The sequence below is a fragment of the Varanus komodoensis genome, unplaced genomic scaffold (assembly GCF_004798865.1).
Source record: "Varanus komodoensis strain SLA01 unplaced genomic scaffold, ASM479886v1 scaffold1, whole genome shotgun sequence".
In the NCBI taxonomy this organism is placed as follows: domain Eukaryota; kingdom Metazoa; phylum Chordata; class Lepidosauria; order Squamata; family Varanidae; genus Varanus; species Varanus komodoensis.
Window position 1 is genome coordinate 74691144 of NW_025335268.1, and position 17474 is coordinate 74708617.

The window sequence follows — 17474 nt, forward strand, 5'->3', positions numbered from 1 at the left end:
CTCTCTCTCTCTCTCTCTCTCTCTCTCTCTCTCTTCCACTCCCCTTTTCCACACTGCAAGTGACCCAGTTATGTAATGCTCATTTAGCAGCTCCAGAAGAGAGTTGGGATGAGATCTTTGGATACTGGCAAGGGGTGGAAATGACGGAGAAAGGGGGTCTGCTCTCCCCCTTGGAGTGAGAGGAAAGAGAAGGCTGACACCTCTGTGGCAGAACCCGGTGGAGGCAGTGAGCTGCTGGTGTTTCTGCCTCCCCTTGACAAACGCCGCCTTCTGCCCCTCAGTCTAGAGGACTCCCAGTTTCCAGAACCCCTCCCTCCCCGGCCAGGACTGGGTTTCTCTCCCAAGCATCTTGGCCCCAGGCTTTTCCACTCTGGAGTAGTCTGGGGATCCAGTGTTCGACCTGCTCCCCGCTGCCCCTGCTTTGCTAGACGTCAGCTGGGCTAAATCTAAGTCACAGTTCAGGTCTGGCACGGCTGGATTTGCAGCAGCCGAAAGAAGTATCTACGTTCAGGGGCAACATCTCCAAAGCCTCGAGACAAACAAGATGGGGAGACCGTTTATGCACTGCCTGTGGATATCTGGCTGTCCCCTGCTGGAGACAGTATGCTAGGCTAGATGACGTAAAGATCCTGTGTTGCGCTGTTATGGTACAGCAGGTCAGGAATAGTCAAAGTGACTATTCTTGGATGGTGCCATGCTAGCCCAGAAAAACTTGGTGTGTGTGTGTACGGGGGTGCATATATTGGTGCTGTGGTTTAGTATTTTGGCAAAGAAATCAGCATCCTGAGGGCCAATCAAGACGGGATGCAGGAGGACCCTGTTCGGAAGTGATGGTGGGTTGCCCCAAAGGGAATTGGGCCTGTGATACTGGAGGCCCATTCCCACCCCCCTTTCCTTTCCCCCCGCCCCCCCCCCCCAGCACAGTGGCCCTTTCCCTACCAAACCTGGCAATGATAGTGATGGTGCGGGTATCTCGACGTTTCCCCTCCTGAAAGGAACCCAAAGGGTCTTGCGCGGTCCTCCTTTTGAGCCTCACAACACCCCTGGGATGCCAGCGGGGGCTCTTCCCCGGTTCTGGGAGCTGCCCTGCCCTGCAACACAACCATGGGGAACGACCCGTCGTTCTCGAGCCAGCAACAAACCGCGGGCTCGTTTCACGGGTTGTTCATGGTCTGCAAACCATTGCTTACTCCCACAGCTGCGTTCAGACAGCCTAATAGCCCAGTTTTCAACAATGATCCACACTCAGCCTTCTCAGTCTTTGACCTTGTGGATCAGAAGGTTGTCTGAGCGTAGTCATTATTAGACCAGGTCAGAGCCTTGCCACCGTTTCAGCTCCAGGCGTGGGGGGTCTATGCAGGGAGAGGCTGCTTTTTTGGGGGGGGGGGATTGCCGCTGGATAATTGCGCATATGCCTCTGAACACTTGAAGGCACAAAGCAATGAAACTTTCCCAGCATTTGTCCGGAACGCCTTGGAGGAAGCCTTGGCCTCTTGCTCCATGGGAGCACAGCGACTCGCACTCGCTCGCGACAGCTACGCCTGTGTGCAGAACGCTTGTGGACAGCTGCCACAAGCCCGACGTCGGCTCCGTTGTCCAGCAGCGAGCTGACTGGGTCTTCCGGGTTTCAGGGAAAAGGTGCCCCCCCGCAGTGACGCAAGGCAGTCCTTGCATGTGCAAAAGGGCTCGAGCTGCGTCCCTGGCGGCTCCCGGTCAGAGGAGAAGAGAGCGTCTTGGTCCCTGCCCAGCAGGGCAGCACGGGGCAACTCGGCCCCACGGTCACTCCCTGGAGTTGCACAAGGGTTTCCAGCTCAGTCCCAACGCAAAAAGAGACTCTGTGGAGGTGTACGGCGCTGGCCAGGCCATGGCGGACCTCACACCGCGGACGGACTGGAGGTGTGCGTCTCACCAGCATGTATCGGCACCGGGAGCTGGTGCCACGGACTGGGACAGGTTCCAGGAAGGTTGCAACGTCGAGGGAGGACATTTCACGCCCCTGTGAGACTCAGCGTGGCCTGGCTGGTCCCGCATGCCTCCTTTTGGCCCACCCTGTAGGGGTGCCGGTGGTGGTGGTGGCGGAAGTGGTGGTGCCAGACAGTCCTCTGTGAGACACCGCTGGCTCTTCGGCGCTCTGGGTCACGCTGACTCTTCCACCCGTCCAGAAGGACAGGCCCCCAAGGGCGGGTGTCCATCCTGTTGCCTGTGTGCCGAGGAGTCCCTCAGGGAGCAGAGTGCCCTATCGAGCCCACTCCAAGCAGAAGGGAAGAGCGCTCCGTCTTGGGAATGAAGGTGAAGGGGGAGGTTCTGCCTCAGCCCCGCCAGGCTGGCTCTTGCGGTGGGGGCGGCAGACCCTGCCCTCGAGCTGGGCTCCCCTCCCTCGCCCGCTGCGGGATCGGTGTGTCTGCTTTTGCAAGAGAGGACCGTGCCTTCGGCCTCTGGGAGCTCGGAGCGGATCCCAGAAGCGCCCGTGACGCACGTGCGGGCTGCGCTGCTGCGCGATGCCGAGGGCGAGGGTGGCCCGGCCACTTCCAGAGTCCTCGGCGGCCCGGCGCGGCCAGCAGGTGGCGCCCGCCGCTCGCGGCCGAGGCCTGACGCGCGCAGAGCAAGGCGCACGGCCGCCAGACCTGGTCCCCGGGTCTGCTGCGCCTCACCCCGCGTGGCAGGTCCCTTCTTGCAGCAGGAACAGATCTACTGACGGTCCCTTTTAAAGTCAGCAGCAGCCGAGGCGCACTCCGGCGCTGCGGGAGGGAATGCGAATGCGACTCCGACTCCGAATCTCGCCCTCTTTCCCCCTTCCGCTCGCTGGCTCTGCAGGGTGGCAGGTGCGGGAGCTTGGCAAGGAGAGGAGACCAGGTGGCGGCTGCGCTCTCAGGCGGGCGCTGCCCCGGGCACGTGCTTTCCCCGAATGTCTCCTGCGCCCTGAGCTCGCCTTTGGGCTCTCGGGAAGGAACGGCCGACTAGGCACAGCTTGACCTCTCCGAGAGCTGCTGCAGTTCAGAGTCGGATCCGACGGGTCTCCAGGTTTGCACAAAGCGCCATTTTGTGGCTGTTTCAAGGAGGGGCTTCTGGGCTCTTGTTCACCCTACAATCTGAACCGCTAATGCGTGAAGGAAGAGGGCTGCACACTGAGCGCACTGTACATGTTCAGAGGCACCTTCCCACGCTCAGGGGCTTGCCACCTGGCTCAAACTGTGTGGAGAGTATTTCCTCTGGGTAGGCGGCTGAGGTAGAGGATGCACCTTCCACCAGTTTGCAGATTCCAGGAACAGAGCACTGGGCGGGGGGGAGGTGGAGACCTCTGAAAATGGTGGCTTATAAATGGAAGGGCTGCGAAGCAGTAACGCAGGCAGCGCACAGCAAGCCCTGGGCCGATCGTGGGAGAAGAAGGAGAACGGAGCAGGCAGCGCTTAAAATTCCTGCGGTGATTCTTTTGCTGTATTGTATTTCTTCACGGCAGTTGTTTCAGCCCGCCTTTCGGCCCCCGTTTAGGGAGCGTGCATTCTATTAAAAGAAGAACCAAGCCACTGAAAGCAGCAGTGGGGAGAGGGGGAGAGATCGCGGTGCACCAAGCAAGCTGTGACTGGGGAACCCAAATCCTGGGCAAAACCTTTATGGAAACCAAGCGGAAGGCTAGGAAACGGGGCGCGCGTGTGTGTGCTTCAGAACGTGCCACCTGGAAGTAAACACGGACAGAGTGAGAGGGAGGGAGACGTAAACCAGATCAAAACGCAAACTGCCCTTGCCTTGGAGCAGAAATTCGCTTGCCTTCCCACCTCCTGTGGTGTCTGATTACTCCCATTCGGAGGATGAGGAGCTGAGGCAGTCCGGTGGCTCGGCTCGGCTCGGGGTGCCTGGCTGCGGCTTAGGACTGGCTGCAGGGCTGCTGTGCCCATCTGCTGGCGGCCTGGGGCTTTTCCCCAGAGCCATGGGTGCTCTCTGGTGCCTATGGAAGGTTTTTTGCCATGGAGGGGGCCATTTTCAAGGGGATTCAGCTTTAAATATTTTGTTCTGTTGGTTTGGGATGATCTGGGGTGGGGGCAAGTTAATTGAAGACTTTATTTTAATTGGATCAGGAAATCTGTTGGCCCAGCCTTGTCTCCTTGGTGGATTCGGCGTGCAAAGAGATAAATCATATATGCAAATGTTATGCAGATTCGTGTCCTGGGAGCCTGGCCTTCAAGTCTTTCGGGTGGCTAAGGAGTGCCAACCCAGCTGGTGTGATGGCAGTCCCCTGCATGCCAAGTTTCACTGACAACAGGTGTGTTTTCTTCCAGGTGAGGTAGATTGCCCCAGTGCTGAAGTGAATGAGGAAGAAGAGGAAGAGGAGGAAGAGGAGGATGAGGAAGAAGATGTTGGAAATCTGGGCTCCTTGGATGCTGAGAAAGTGTTGGATGAAGACTTACAGGCCCAGGTGCTGCTGCTCCTGGAAAAAGTGGAGGAGGCGCAGGAGGTGGCCCTCAAGTACGAGGACGAGTCAGTGGAGCTGCGAGGTGAGGAAACGCCGCTTCCTCCAGAGAGGGTGAGCGGCTGTTTGCCGATGGCTCTTCAGCTGGCCGGGCAAGATGGGGATGGCGGCCCGAACCACCTGGCGAGGCCGGGGTTGGGACAGGCGGCTCCGCAGGGCCCGGGTGTGGCGCCCTCCTCCTGCTGAGGGCCTCGTTCCATCGGCCCGGACCTGTTGGTGGGGCCTGTGTTCCCGCAGGGTTGCAGTGAGACGAACTGGTCTGTGGGCAGGTGAGGACCCAGGAACAGCGGAGGAGCCCGGACGCTGGCCAGGCCAAGGGTGCACCCAGTCCGGCCCTCGGTCCTGCTGCCCAGCGGGAGGCCCACAGGCAAGACATGAGTGCTGCACTGCCCTCTTGCCACGCTCCGGCGACGCATGTGCACAGGCACGCTGCCTCCGACACGGGGGACGGCCTGGAGCCGTCGGGACTCGCAGCCGTGCTCGGCCTTCTCCCCCAGCCTTTGCCCAGTCCCCCGGACGGCCACCCAGCTTGGGCACCTCTGTCTCACGGAAGCGGCCTCCGCGGTTGGGCTCTGTGCCCTGCGCCGAAGCACCCCGTGCATTTGGCCCGAGCCTGCCCCTGCCCTCCCCGCCCTGCCCTGCCCGTGAAATGACGCTGCTGGTTCTGGTGTCACGGGAGGGGGGTGAGCGGCACGGGCCACGTGGGGGGCCGGGAGCTCTTTGCTTCGTTAGCTTTAACCTGCAGCTTGCAGGACTTCTGTGCGAAGAGAAGACGCCTTCAGGGAGGGGAGGGGACGGCGTTCGGTGAAGTGGCCTGAGTTCCCGGTCCTCCGCTCGGCTTCTTCAGTGTGCTGGTCATGGATCCCGCTCTCTCTGTTAGGTTTCCTGGAGGACGAGCGACTGGCAAGTGCCCTGCAGGCCGAAAACTTTACAAAGGAGATCCAGAGGCTCCAAGGTCAGTCCTGGGGCGTGTCCTGCACTCGGCCCCCCCCCTTGCTCCGAGCTGCCGGCCACTGGGCAAACCCGAAGCAGCTCTCCTCTTGACCTGCAGCGGAGGTACAGAACTCCCTCAGTCCCTGGACTGGATTCCGCTGGAGAGACACTCTCCCAAGCCACATTCTGGTGGGCCAAAGGTAAAAGGGGCGCAGCCCTGTGCCCCCCTATTCCAGCTTAAAGCTTTGTGCCGGGAAGTATGACTTAGGGGTGGCATGTTTACCTTCGCAGTGGGCTAAAAACTGTACCGAAGCTGGTAAGCCACCCAACAGCCAGTGGCTCTGGGGAAAGGGGTGAGGGTCTCTGGGGAACCCAAGTCGAAGCCCCAGAAGGGACGGATCTGGCCTCCAGGCCTGAAGTTCTGGAATCCTGACCTACAGAGTTTCATCCCGTGGTAATGCTCCTTGACACAACCACAGTTCAGGGTGGGTATCTTGGCAGATTCATCAGGAGCCCATTCCTAAACTATGTTCAGAACAAGGAGGGGCTGGGATTACATAACGTGCTTAAACTGCATTTGAACTATACTTAAATGTCTACACTCTGTACAGGTTATGATCTCAGAATCTCTGGCTTAGCTGCTGGTGAGGGAGCTGACGGCTTGCACAATTTTCCTCTGGAACCGGCTGGGTTTGGATAAGACAAACGGCATGCAAGGTTTCAGCGCAGGCTGGCGCTGAAGTGCCAGTTGTGCTGTTGTCTGAACCCAGCCGCACTAACAAGCCATGTTTGTTAGGCACAAACAACACACCGTTCACAAACCTCGAACAAACCGTGACTTCTCCCTCCCTTGCCGGGAAGGAGTACAGCTTGAAGCTCCTGCTTGTCCTCCCACCGCGTGTGGTACCGATAAGTCGATATTGTAAATATTTACTGTTTTGCTTCAGTAGGAATGGATTTTTCCTACCTTTTCAAATAGAAAAAGAAAGCCATCGCTCAGCATCCATTTCTCGCAATTAGTTTGCCGGTGCTCCCGCTGCCTTTTGATGTGTCTATAGGAGCATAACTCAGTTCCCTCTCATCGAGGGAGTGTCACGCTGCGCACGAGGCAGCTATAAATAGCGCGATCACCGTGCGACGCACACCCACGTGTCTCGGTGGCAGCAGGTGGTAAGTCTATATGTGGCCACGTTGCCTGAGGCCCGGGCAAGCTGAGGGAGCGTGGGGATGCGGGGGAGTCGACCTCGCAGGGCTGGGGGTGCACAGGGCCTCAGGCATCTCAGAGTTTGGGGTTAAGAACGGATGACTGACTACGGATGTCCTTCCGGGAGGGCCTTTTAAATGCATTTGTGCAGCTCGCCAGAGAACACACGTGCCGCTTGCTGGGAAGGGGTGAAGGGGAGGCAAACAGTGACCCGAAACGGGAAAACCTTTGGCGACTGAGCAGCAGGCGGAATCCCATTCAGGCTTGCGCTGTCCTGGGGCTGGGGGGATGGCATTCATTTTTAAATTGTGCATTTCAATAAATCAAAACCACTAACATGCCATAAAATTAAGTATTATCTTTTTTCTTACGTACCATTACAATAGATCCATGTTCATTATGTGCCTCTATATTTTTAATGTAAAGTGTACCCCACATACTGTACGTTCTGAGGCCTAACCATGGATAGGTCCGCCCCGCTGCAAGCCACGAGTTCTGCACCAGATGGAGCTCCTGTGACCCAGAACGACAGAGAAACAGGCAACCCGGTTAACTCGGGTCTGCGGGCGCCGGCAACACTCTTTCCCTCCCTCTCTCTCGCTCAGTTCTTGCGCAGCTCCAGGCTGGCTTCCTGGGTTTACTCTTGGGCTGGACAGAGACGGCAATTCCATCAAATTCATTCATGCAGCCACGTGAGTGGCAAAGTTAACGCTTCCACTTTGGGTTGCAAAGGAGGAACTCCATTTTCGATGATGCTCGCATGTTTTGAAACAAAAAACAGCTCCAGAGAAGAAGGAAGGCAGCGCAGGTACACTCTGCCTGGGTTAGAACTTTTCTTCCCGATCAGTTTTTTAGCGTTTGCACCTGCCGTAAATTTTTAAAGGCGGGAGTGGATTGAAACAATGGCAACAGCATCATTGCTGAAACAGCACCAATTCTGCTGCCTCAGGCTTTGCTTTGGCTAAGCACAGTGAGGTGGTGCCCTTTCAAAACGATGGTCAAACTGCTGCCACAAGCACACAAGCATCTAACTGAGTTCAAATCTCCAAGGCCTGATGAACTCCAGCCTAAAGTAATAACGAAGCTGGCAGAAGAACTCTCAGATCCACTAACTATTATCTTCAAGAAATGATGGATGACTGGACGTGCCAGATGAACGGAGAAGACCTTGTGTTGTTCCTATCTTCAAGAAAGGAAAAATGAAGAACCTGGGAACTACAGACCAGTCAGTCTGGTATCAATCACTGGGAAAATTCTGGAGCAGAAGATGAAGCAGTCAGTCCGCCAACACCTTGAAAACAATGCAGGGACTGCTAGAAGCCAACATGGATTCTCAAGAACAGCTCCTGCCAGACTAATCTGAGTTCATTTTTGTTTGGGTAACCTCCCTGAAAGACTTTGGGAATGCTGTGGACATAATCTATCTTGACTTCAGCAAAGCCTTTGACAAAGTGCCCCATGGTGTCCTGATTAGCAAACTACCGTATTTTTCGCTCTATAAGATGCACTCCCCCCCCCCAAAAGTAAGGGGAAATGTCCGTGCGTCTTATAGAGCAAATATGTGTGTGCAGCAAGTCTGTCAGATGTGCAGCCCATGGGGAAGTGATGGGAACTGTGCCTGTAATTATGCGCCCATTTGATTCAGAATATTTTTTTTCTTGTTTTCGTCCTCTAAAAACTAGGTGCGTCTTACGGTCAGGCGCGTCTTATAGAGCGAAAAATGCGGTAGGGGAAAGTGGGCTAGATGGAACATGGATCAGGTGGATCCCAGCTGGCTACAGAACTGGACTCAAAGGATGCATCAACGACACCTTCTCAGACGGGAAAGGCAACCCGTGGTTCAGTGGGGCGCAGCGCTCTTCAACGTTTTCGCTCACGACCTGGATGAGGAAGTGCAAGCAATGATGCTCAGATCTGCAAATGACACAAAACTGGGTGGGATACCTAATACCCTGGAAGACGGAAAAAAGATTCCAGGAGATCTGGATAGGTTGGAGCCCTGGGCTGAAAACAATGGAATGGAATTTCGGGACAAATTCGGGACAAATGCCAAGTTCTGCACCTGGGGAAAAAGAATCGAAAGGCGTTGTTCCAAAACGGAGGGTACTTGGCTCAACAATCCTGCAAGTGAGAAGGATCCTGGAATTGTTGTGGCTCACAAGCTGAACGTGAGTCAACGGTGTGATGCGGCTGCAAAAAGGGCAAATGCCATTTTGGGCTGCCTGAATAGAAGGATCACTTCCAAATCCCGTGAAGTCCCAGTTCCCCTTCCTCAGCACTGGTTAGGCCTCCTCTGGAGCACTATTCCCTGGGTCATCCAGGCACCGCGGTTTAAGAGAGAACTCAGCGGAGAGCAACAAAAATGACCCAGGGGATAGAAAGAAAGCCCTGTGAGGAGAGACTGAGAGAACTGGGCATGTTCAGCCTCAAGAAGCTACGACCGAAGGAATCATAGTCTACACGTACTCGAAAAGCTGCCACAAAGAGGAAGGACAGGATCCATCAACCCAGAGTACAGGACACGGAAAAATGGGCTCAAGTTAAAGGAAGCCAGATTCCAGCTGGCTGTCGGGGGAGGGGGGGAATCCTGTGGGAGCCGTGCAGCACCGGAGCCCGTGCGCAAGGGAGGCTGAGGGCTCCCCCACCCCAGAGGCATCCAGGCTGCAACTGGACAGCCACCTCGGAGGGGAGTCCTGCACTGAGCGGGGGGCGAGGCCTGATGGCTTCCTGGCCCCTTCCAGCCCGACTGTTCTGTGACTCTAAATGGAGCGAGAAATGCCTGATGTTCAAGCTGAATTCCAAAAAGGAAAAAGCACTTGAGATCACACAGCAGGTATACCTTGGCTGCTGAATCACAGCAAAGAATTTCTGGAAATCAGTCTATGCTTGATAGACTCCAGTAAAGCCTTGGACTGTGTCGATTATGAGAAGCTGCAGCTGGTCCTGAGGGAAAGGGAGCTGCGCAGGTCTTGCGTGCCCCGCTGAGTCACCTGCATGGTGGGCAGGAAGCTCCCGTGCGAACGGAATATGGAGCGGCAGAGAGGTTTCCTGCAGGTAAAGGCATCGGGCAGGGGTGGATTTTACCCCTCTGTCCAGCCAACCTGCACACAGAACATATTATAAGGAAAGTTGGCTTAGGATCAGAGCAAGGAGGGAAAATTAGTGGAGGACACTTCAATGATTTAAGATACGCAGATGACTCCATATGATTAGCAGAAAGCAGCAGAGAGCTGAAACTGCTCCCGATGAAAGTAGAAAAACAAAGTACAAAATGAGTGCAGCTCAGTGCTAAGGGAAAAGATTGTGACCACAGAAGACTTGCGGACCCTCACTGCCTACAGTGAAGAGCCCGACATGGTGAGAGGCTTTGTATTCCCCGGCTCGGTCGTCGGTTCAAGGGAGGCAGCAGTCAAGACGTTCCGGGAAGACTGAGGCTTGGGAGAACAGCAGAGAAGGAGCTGGAAAAGAGCATCGCGTTTCACTGGACACCAAGGCCAAGATCTCCCCTATGATTATATCCCCAGTCGTCCCATATGGGTCTGAACGCTGCACGGGGAAGAAAGTTGTCAGAAGGAAAACTGATGCATTTGGAACGCAGTACTGGAGGAGAACTTCGCAGAAACCCTGGGCTGCCCGAAAGATGAATTACGAGACCCAGATCAAATCAAGGCAGAGCTTTCCCTGGAAGCACAAATGACAAAACTGAGCCTGTCCTACTTTGGAGACATCATGAGAAGGCCAGACTCCCGGGAGAAGACAATCCGCCAGGCTAAGAAGAAGGCTAAAGAAGAGAAGGCGACCAAATGAAGGAGGGGTGGCTGGAGGGCTCCGTAAAGAATTTAAGACCGTGGGTGTGGAACAGCTAAACAGGGCTCTTGTGGCCAGGACCTTCTGGCGGGGCTGGGGGGGCTTTCATTCATGGGGTGGCCGTAAGTCGGAGATGGACTGCACAGCACGCAGCCACCATCCCTTCAAACAGCGGGTGGGAATTCCTCTTCTTACGATAGCCCCCTCACCATATTTTTTGAAAAAATGCATCCTTTCATGTAGTAAGCATGCACATCGGAGAGAGGGCTACACTAGGGCCCATGTGCCAGCTTGCAAAGTACGGGCAGGAGTGTGTATTTCATGGGGGGGGGGGGTATTCAGAATCACATGCGGGCCCAGAGCCCCTCATTGCACAAAGCTGAGTGCAGCAGCCCCCCTGCGATGAGATCCATGGCCCTGGGGAAGCATGACCCTCTCTCCCCAGGAATGCACCCACCCGTGCAGACCAAGGGAAGGGCTTCCCGGACCTCTTGAAATCAGCCCCTGAGAACCTTCTGTCTGGCAGGAAAAGGCTTTCTTAAGTCGGCAAGACGAAACTTTAAAATTACATTTGAAGCTGCAGATTTCTGAAATTTATCACTTATTTTATGAGCGGTGTTTTTACGCCACCTTTCAAGATAGGCCTGTTCACCGAGTGGTTTGCAAGCATGTAAACATGCAAATGAAAACAGGGTTGGAGCTTTAAAACTATAATCTATCGAGACCGCCGCAAGGGAAGCAGATGTTCTCCAGGGCTGCGATGTTTTTCTTGCCTTCCAACATTTGTCAGAAACATTTTAAGGCGCAATCCTACGTTTCCTTAGACAGAAACACATCCTACAGCTCTCGCCATACTCCAGCCAGGCCCCTTTTCTGTCCAAGCGTACGCAGGACAGTGTCCTAAGCAGCCCTGCATTATGCAAAGTGAAGAACCTCCTGGGTGACATTCTGCAGACATGCAGTCAAGTCCTCTTATAGGCAATACTGACCTAGACGAGTCAGTAGGAGGCTATTTCCTAGGCTCTTGTATTTCTGTCTTCGTTATGGAAACTATTCCGTACCTCGTCAAAGAATATGACGTGCTGAGGCCAAAAGAGGCACTCCTGCTGTAACCCAGGAATTGGGTATTCTCTTACCACAGAATTCTCCCTTTCCCGCATTCGTAATATTGGATGCTTTTATGGTGCAGAATTGCAACACGGGGACACGACGGCAGAACTGGAAAGCTCTTTTATTTCATCCATGCCATTATCCTTATTCAAGTTTGCAGAATGGCACAAAGGTCAGGTTTAAAACTCCCATCTGGGCGCTCCGATAAGACCATCTGGGGGCAAGGAGACAAAAACACATTTTACACACCGAGTGACACACCCTTTTCCCAGCACTGCCTATTCCAGGGGCGCCATGGTCAATTTTGAGGTGCTGGCACCCATCAGGAAAGCCCATATTACTCCTTGCGCCCCCGCCCCCCAGTGCAGGAGCGGGAGCGTGCAGAATTGCAGGTGGGAGTTTTGCTCTGCTTTACCAAACCAGTTCTAGCCATTTTCATCCCAACCATGAACAGGTCTATTTATAAAGCTAGTGGGTCTTAACTGGCCATTCAGGACTGAGCCATCCCAAAATACTTTGTATTACAGTAGAGATCAGATGTTTGTTTTATTGCATTCCAGTTCTACGCCACCCCATTACACAGGCTTCTCTGGGAGGCTTGCAAATGCTGAAAGCAGCATATAAGTACAATCAATAAAATGGATGAAGCAGATAAAAACAATAGAATTGGCAAATTATTAAACCATCTCACATAATAAAAATAATATAAAACCATGCAATGCACAATCAAATACAACCAATAAATTGAAACCAAAGATTAAATGAACAGCCAATAACAAAGTATAAATTAAAGTTTGTAGCCATAGATTGCTGGTGGGACATTCCGTCCTCCAGCGACTGGCAGCATTATGGCTGGGCTCGGAAGGAACTGGGAAGCCCGAAAGGGGCAGCCGGTGGACCCTTTTGTCCCAGCAAAGGGGTCCACAGCCGGGGTTAAGTGAGGACCACTGGCAAAAAGTGGGTTACCATGTTGTCTGGACACTGCCATATAACAAACGGCAATTCGTTAACTGTGAACAACCCAACAACAAACCATGGGTACTTTTCATGGCTTGTTTCATGGTTAGCAAACCACGGCTTATTAGTACAGCTGGGTTCAGACTCACAGGTCAGTGTCAAGCCACACTGCAACAACAGCCCAAGCTCACCCCTTGAATGTGCGGCGATGCTGAATGATGCTTGTTCAAGGACAGGCTGGACGTGCACGTGGTGGGCATGTCACCGTGAGCCAGCTGGAGCCGGGGGTCAGACTAGATGGCCTGGGAGGTCCCTTCTGACTCGCTCTGTTTCTGCTTCTATGCTGTATTATCCTGTACAAACCTTGATAGGAAAAAACGCCCCTCACCATTGGTTTCATTTTGAGATTCAAGAGGCCTTTCCCATTAAATGTCCTTCATTTTCCTGGCTCCGTGTCGTGGGACCTTCAGCCTGGCACTGGCAGCTCCTGGGCATCCTTTCATATGTCGCCCCACTCCGTGTTTCCACGGTAGGAATCTCAGAACAGGCGCCCCTCCACTTTCTATCGTCATGCAATGCTGAATTGCAGAGGGCTCCCGAAAGTTGTGCAGCAGTTTGTGAGGCCAAGTTGTACGAGAAAGCAGAAATAGCATCTGCAGACACGGTGGCTGTGTGGGTTTGCTAAAAATGGAGCCTATTTAGCTATCGCAAACCACCCCAAAATGCAAACAATTCTGGGATCACAAGGGCCAGCTAAAAATGGAGCCTGCTGTTTCTGATCGCCAGTGGAGGGGCACAACCCCACGTGAAGCTTTAATGTTAAACTTTAAAATGTGGCTTCCCACTGCAAGACGTTCTCTAATGTTTCAGGATTCAGGGAACACCCCGGAAAAGCTGCCTGAGGGAACCGGGGATTGAGCAAGTAATCATGTCATTCCAGAAGGGAAGCTTGATGGCCAGAGACTGGAGAAGAACGGGAGTTTGTGTCTGTGAGAGCAATGTTCTCCCAGCGTCGGCGGCAGGGGGTTACTCAGAGGAATTAAACAGGAGAGTCTCACGCGACATCGCATGAACCGCGCTTTCACAACTGGATTCTAAGACAGACCGATGCGCTTCCAAGTCCCGTTCGCCAGGCAGTGGAGGGAGGCATGAGAAAACCACGTGACCCGGGCCAGGGAACCCCCGGCCGGGCAGTCCCTCTGACCGTGCCCCCTTCCCCATGGCTAAGGCCTTTCCCCAGAGCAGATCCTTTGAGGGTCCCCCAGCATCAGTGCAGCACCTTCCGCCTCCTGAACGGGTCACACGCTTCTTGGCTGCTGGCACGGAGACCCTGAAGCCAAGACGTGCTGGGTTTTGTTTTTTTTTAATTCGTGGTCCCACCTTCTTTAACTCCTGCCGCACCCATTGCTGGAATGCAGCCCCCTCCCCAGTTTCTCCAGTCTGTAACTCAATCCACAGGCTGAAAGAGGTTCCCCAACTCTGATGTAATTCAGCTATTTGTCAGCCCTTTGGCTTGTTAACAAAGGGAGGGTGGGGGCGGTGAGGGCATGATTTCCTACAGATGATCCACCACTTCAGAAATGGGCGTATCTTCGCCACGGCTTTCTGCAACAGACGGAGCCAGGTTTGCTTGCAAATGCACTCGGGAGACAAAAAGAAAGCCACATTCATGGCAGACAAGGGTCTCTTTAGAGGCACTGCAAGCCCCTCAGGAACTTGCAGTTCCGCCGGCTCGTTCCAAAGCATGATGGAGCTAGTCTGGTAATGGGTTTCATTTGTCATGCATCTGGGTGACATAAGTGCATTAGCGCTCTTTGGCACCAGGCAGAACACAAGCGGGGCAGGTTGTCAGGCCGCGAGAGGGGGCTGGCCGTGGGCGAAGCTCTCCACATGCCAGCCGTTCTGGTTCCGTATTTGGGCTCATTGTTTCCACACAACGGGCCAAAGCGCAGCGGCAGAGCATTCGCTCGGTGCGCGGCAGGTCCTGGATCTCCCAAGTCTCTGGGCAACCGCACTGGCCTCAAAGGATCGCAGTCAAAGCCGCTTCCGGGGTTCCTGTGCCAGCGGGTGCGGCGTGGGCTCGGCCAAGGCAGGCGCGAAGCTGGCCGCGATCGGTGTCGCCCGAAACACGCAGCTCTGCGCAGGCAGTGGAACGCGGTAGAAGGCACCCTTTCCGTGGCCTGAAACTCGCCCCTCCAGCCTGCCCCAGATGCAAATGGAAATGCATTAGTAACCGTCCTGGCGCCCTTCGCAGGGGCCGGGGGGTGTGCTGCCCTCCCCCAGGCTCTGCCGGCTCTGCCACCTGTCGCATCTGCCGTCTTTGCCACGGCCTCGTGACACACAGACTCGGACGCAGGGAGCGCACTTGCGCGTCTCAGCTGCCCTCCCCACGAGGGTTTCTGGAGCAGCTGGAGGGAAAGGGTTAGTGTGTGCCGTGGCAGCTTTTAATATTTGCATTTGGCCAGTTTTACGTCTACCGCTTGGTTTTTATTAAGCTGCAAATTGGATTTTAAAGGTGAACCGCTTTATGAATTTCATAGATCAGCTAGAGAGAGCTTTTATGCTATAGCCAGGGAGGCCAGTCCCCCCCCCGCCCCGTCAGTGGGGACCCACCCCCATTGCGGATTTTATCTCCAGCTCTTCCGTGGTGGTGAAATTATTCTGGGGACAAGGGCCAGCACCATGCGTAACTCTTCTTAAGCTTGTGATAAGGCTGGCAGTGGGTGGAATCCTGACCCCCCACACACACACCTATAGGTGACCCATATGCACGGCCGGCTGCTCCCAGCTTTTCCGGGGCCCCTGGCCCAGCAGCCCTGCACGGGCCCTTCCGCCGGGAGGCCGCCTCGCCGGTGCCTTTGCAATGGCTCCTTCCCCTTTTTCGCAGCACTTGCCCGGCAAGCAGAAAGTCTGGGGGCAAGGGGCCCCTCCGCCCCCTCCGCTGTCCAAAGGCAGGGGCTCACGCAGGTCGTGGTGGGGAAGAGGAGGGGCAACTCCGGGGCCCTGGCCGTAGCCCCCGCCAGGTCCCCCGTGCCAGCCCTGGGGTACCGCTCTTTATTTTGTCTCTATCCCACCCAGCAGCCGAAGCTCTCTGGGCGGAGAGCCGTCCGTGGGACTCCCCTCGACTCCGGCCCTGAATGCGTGTGTGTGCCCTGGCACCGTCCGTCCGTATCCCAGCGGCCCCAGCACTCGCAGTGGCAAGCCGGGCCTCGGGGTGACTCAGAATGAGTGCGCGCCCGTTGCCCCGTACGGAGGATGCCCCTGCTCTTGGGCAGGATGGAAATACAATTATTCATCGTCATAAATAATAATAATTCTGCCTGCCCGACGTCCTAAGGATTTACCCTCCAGAGATGCAGGGCTAAGCTTGACATAACATAAGAGAGTTAAGACTGGGTAGCCGGACTAGTTTCCTTGGCTTAGAAGGAGCTGTGTGTGCCTCAGGGAGACGGCGAGTGGCCACCAGGCGGAGGCCATGGCACCGGGAACGGGGTCGAACTCCTCCTCTTTCTTACTTATATTGTGATTTATATTGTGATCTTATGGCACCTCACCCCACAGTTACCATCATTTGCTTTTAGGCAAAGAGGGGGAAAACACTGGAGAAAAGAAATCTTTTGCTCTCATAGCACATTCAGTCTGGCCCTCAAGGGAGACTTTCCACTCCGATGAATCTCCACTCTAGCAATCAGGGTAACAGCACATTAATTAAGAAATGCGAAAGGGAGAAAGTCAGGACTGGCACCAAAGGCAGGACCGGCCTGATTTTCCATGAATGCAGGCAGTTAAACCAGACCAAATTTAAACCATCAAGAACACAGTGGCTAGTTTTATCTAAGAACTAGCGCCTCTAAGGTAAAACAGAAATACAGAGGGCATTCAAGAGTAAAAGAAATCTTGTATCACAAGGTCATCAGCAGTGACATTAAGAAGCAACAGAACAGGTGGAAATTCAACAGATGTGGCTTTCCTAAACAGAAACATAGAAACGGCAAGTTAGAAGGGGCCATCTTGTCTGACCCCCGGCACAAGCCAGCTCCGCTCATATAACATCCAACATGTGGGTGTCGATATTTCCTTGAATGCCCTCACTGACAAAGGTGTTCCACCACTTCCCATGGAAGCTCATCCCATATCCTAGGGGTCCTAACTATCAGGAAGTACTTCCTGACATCCAACCTAAAGCCCATTTCCTTCAGCTTTGTCCCACTGGATTGCATCCTTCCCTCCACCACAGGGAAAACAGGCCACGACCCTCTACCTTGTGCCCCCCCCCCCCTTTGCATAACCTCAAGTCGCTATGAGGTCCCCTCGGAGTCTCTTCTCCAAGCTGAAAAGTCCCAGTCCCCTTATAGAGAGGTATTACTACCACTCTATACGACTCTGGTGCGCCCGCAACTGGAGTATTGTGTTCAGTTCTGGGCCCCTCGTTACAGGAAGGATATGGCCAGGTTGGAGTCAGTGCAGCGTAGGGCCACAAGGTTGGTGGCCGGTTTGCAGGGGAAGCCGTATGGGGCGAGACTGAGGGAACTGGGTCTCTTCAGCCTGGAGGAGACTCAGAGGGGATCTGTTGGCGACATACAGGTGTGTGAGGGGGTGTCACACGGAAGGGGGGAGAGACCTGTTCTCCCCTGCAGAGGAAGGCAGGATGCACTCCAACGGAGCAAAGCTCAGGGAAACAAGGTTCAATCTGGATGCCAGGAAGCACTTCCTGATAGTCAGGACCCTGAGGGTGTGGAATGGGCTTCCGTGGGAGGTGGTTGGGGCCCCATTGGTGCGGGTGTCCAAGGACAGGCTGGACATGCACATGGTGGGCATGTCGTGAGCGGAGCCGGCTGGAGCCAGGGGTCAGACTAGATGGCCCCGGAGGCCCCTTCTGACTCGCTCTGTTTCTCTGTTTCTATGTTCCTCCCATCTCATCTCATTTGGCATCCCCCACAATCCAGCGACGAGCTTCCATCCTTGTGACCCTGAGCTGAACCGCTCCCTTCTGAGCTT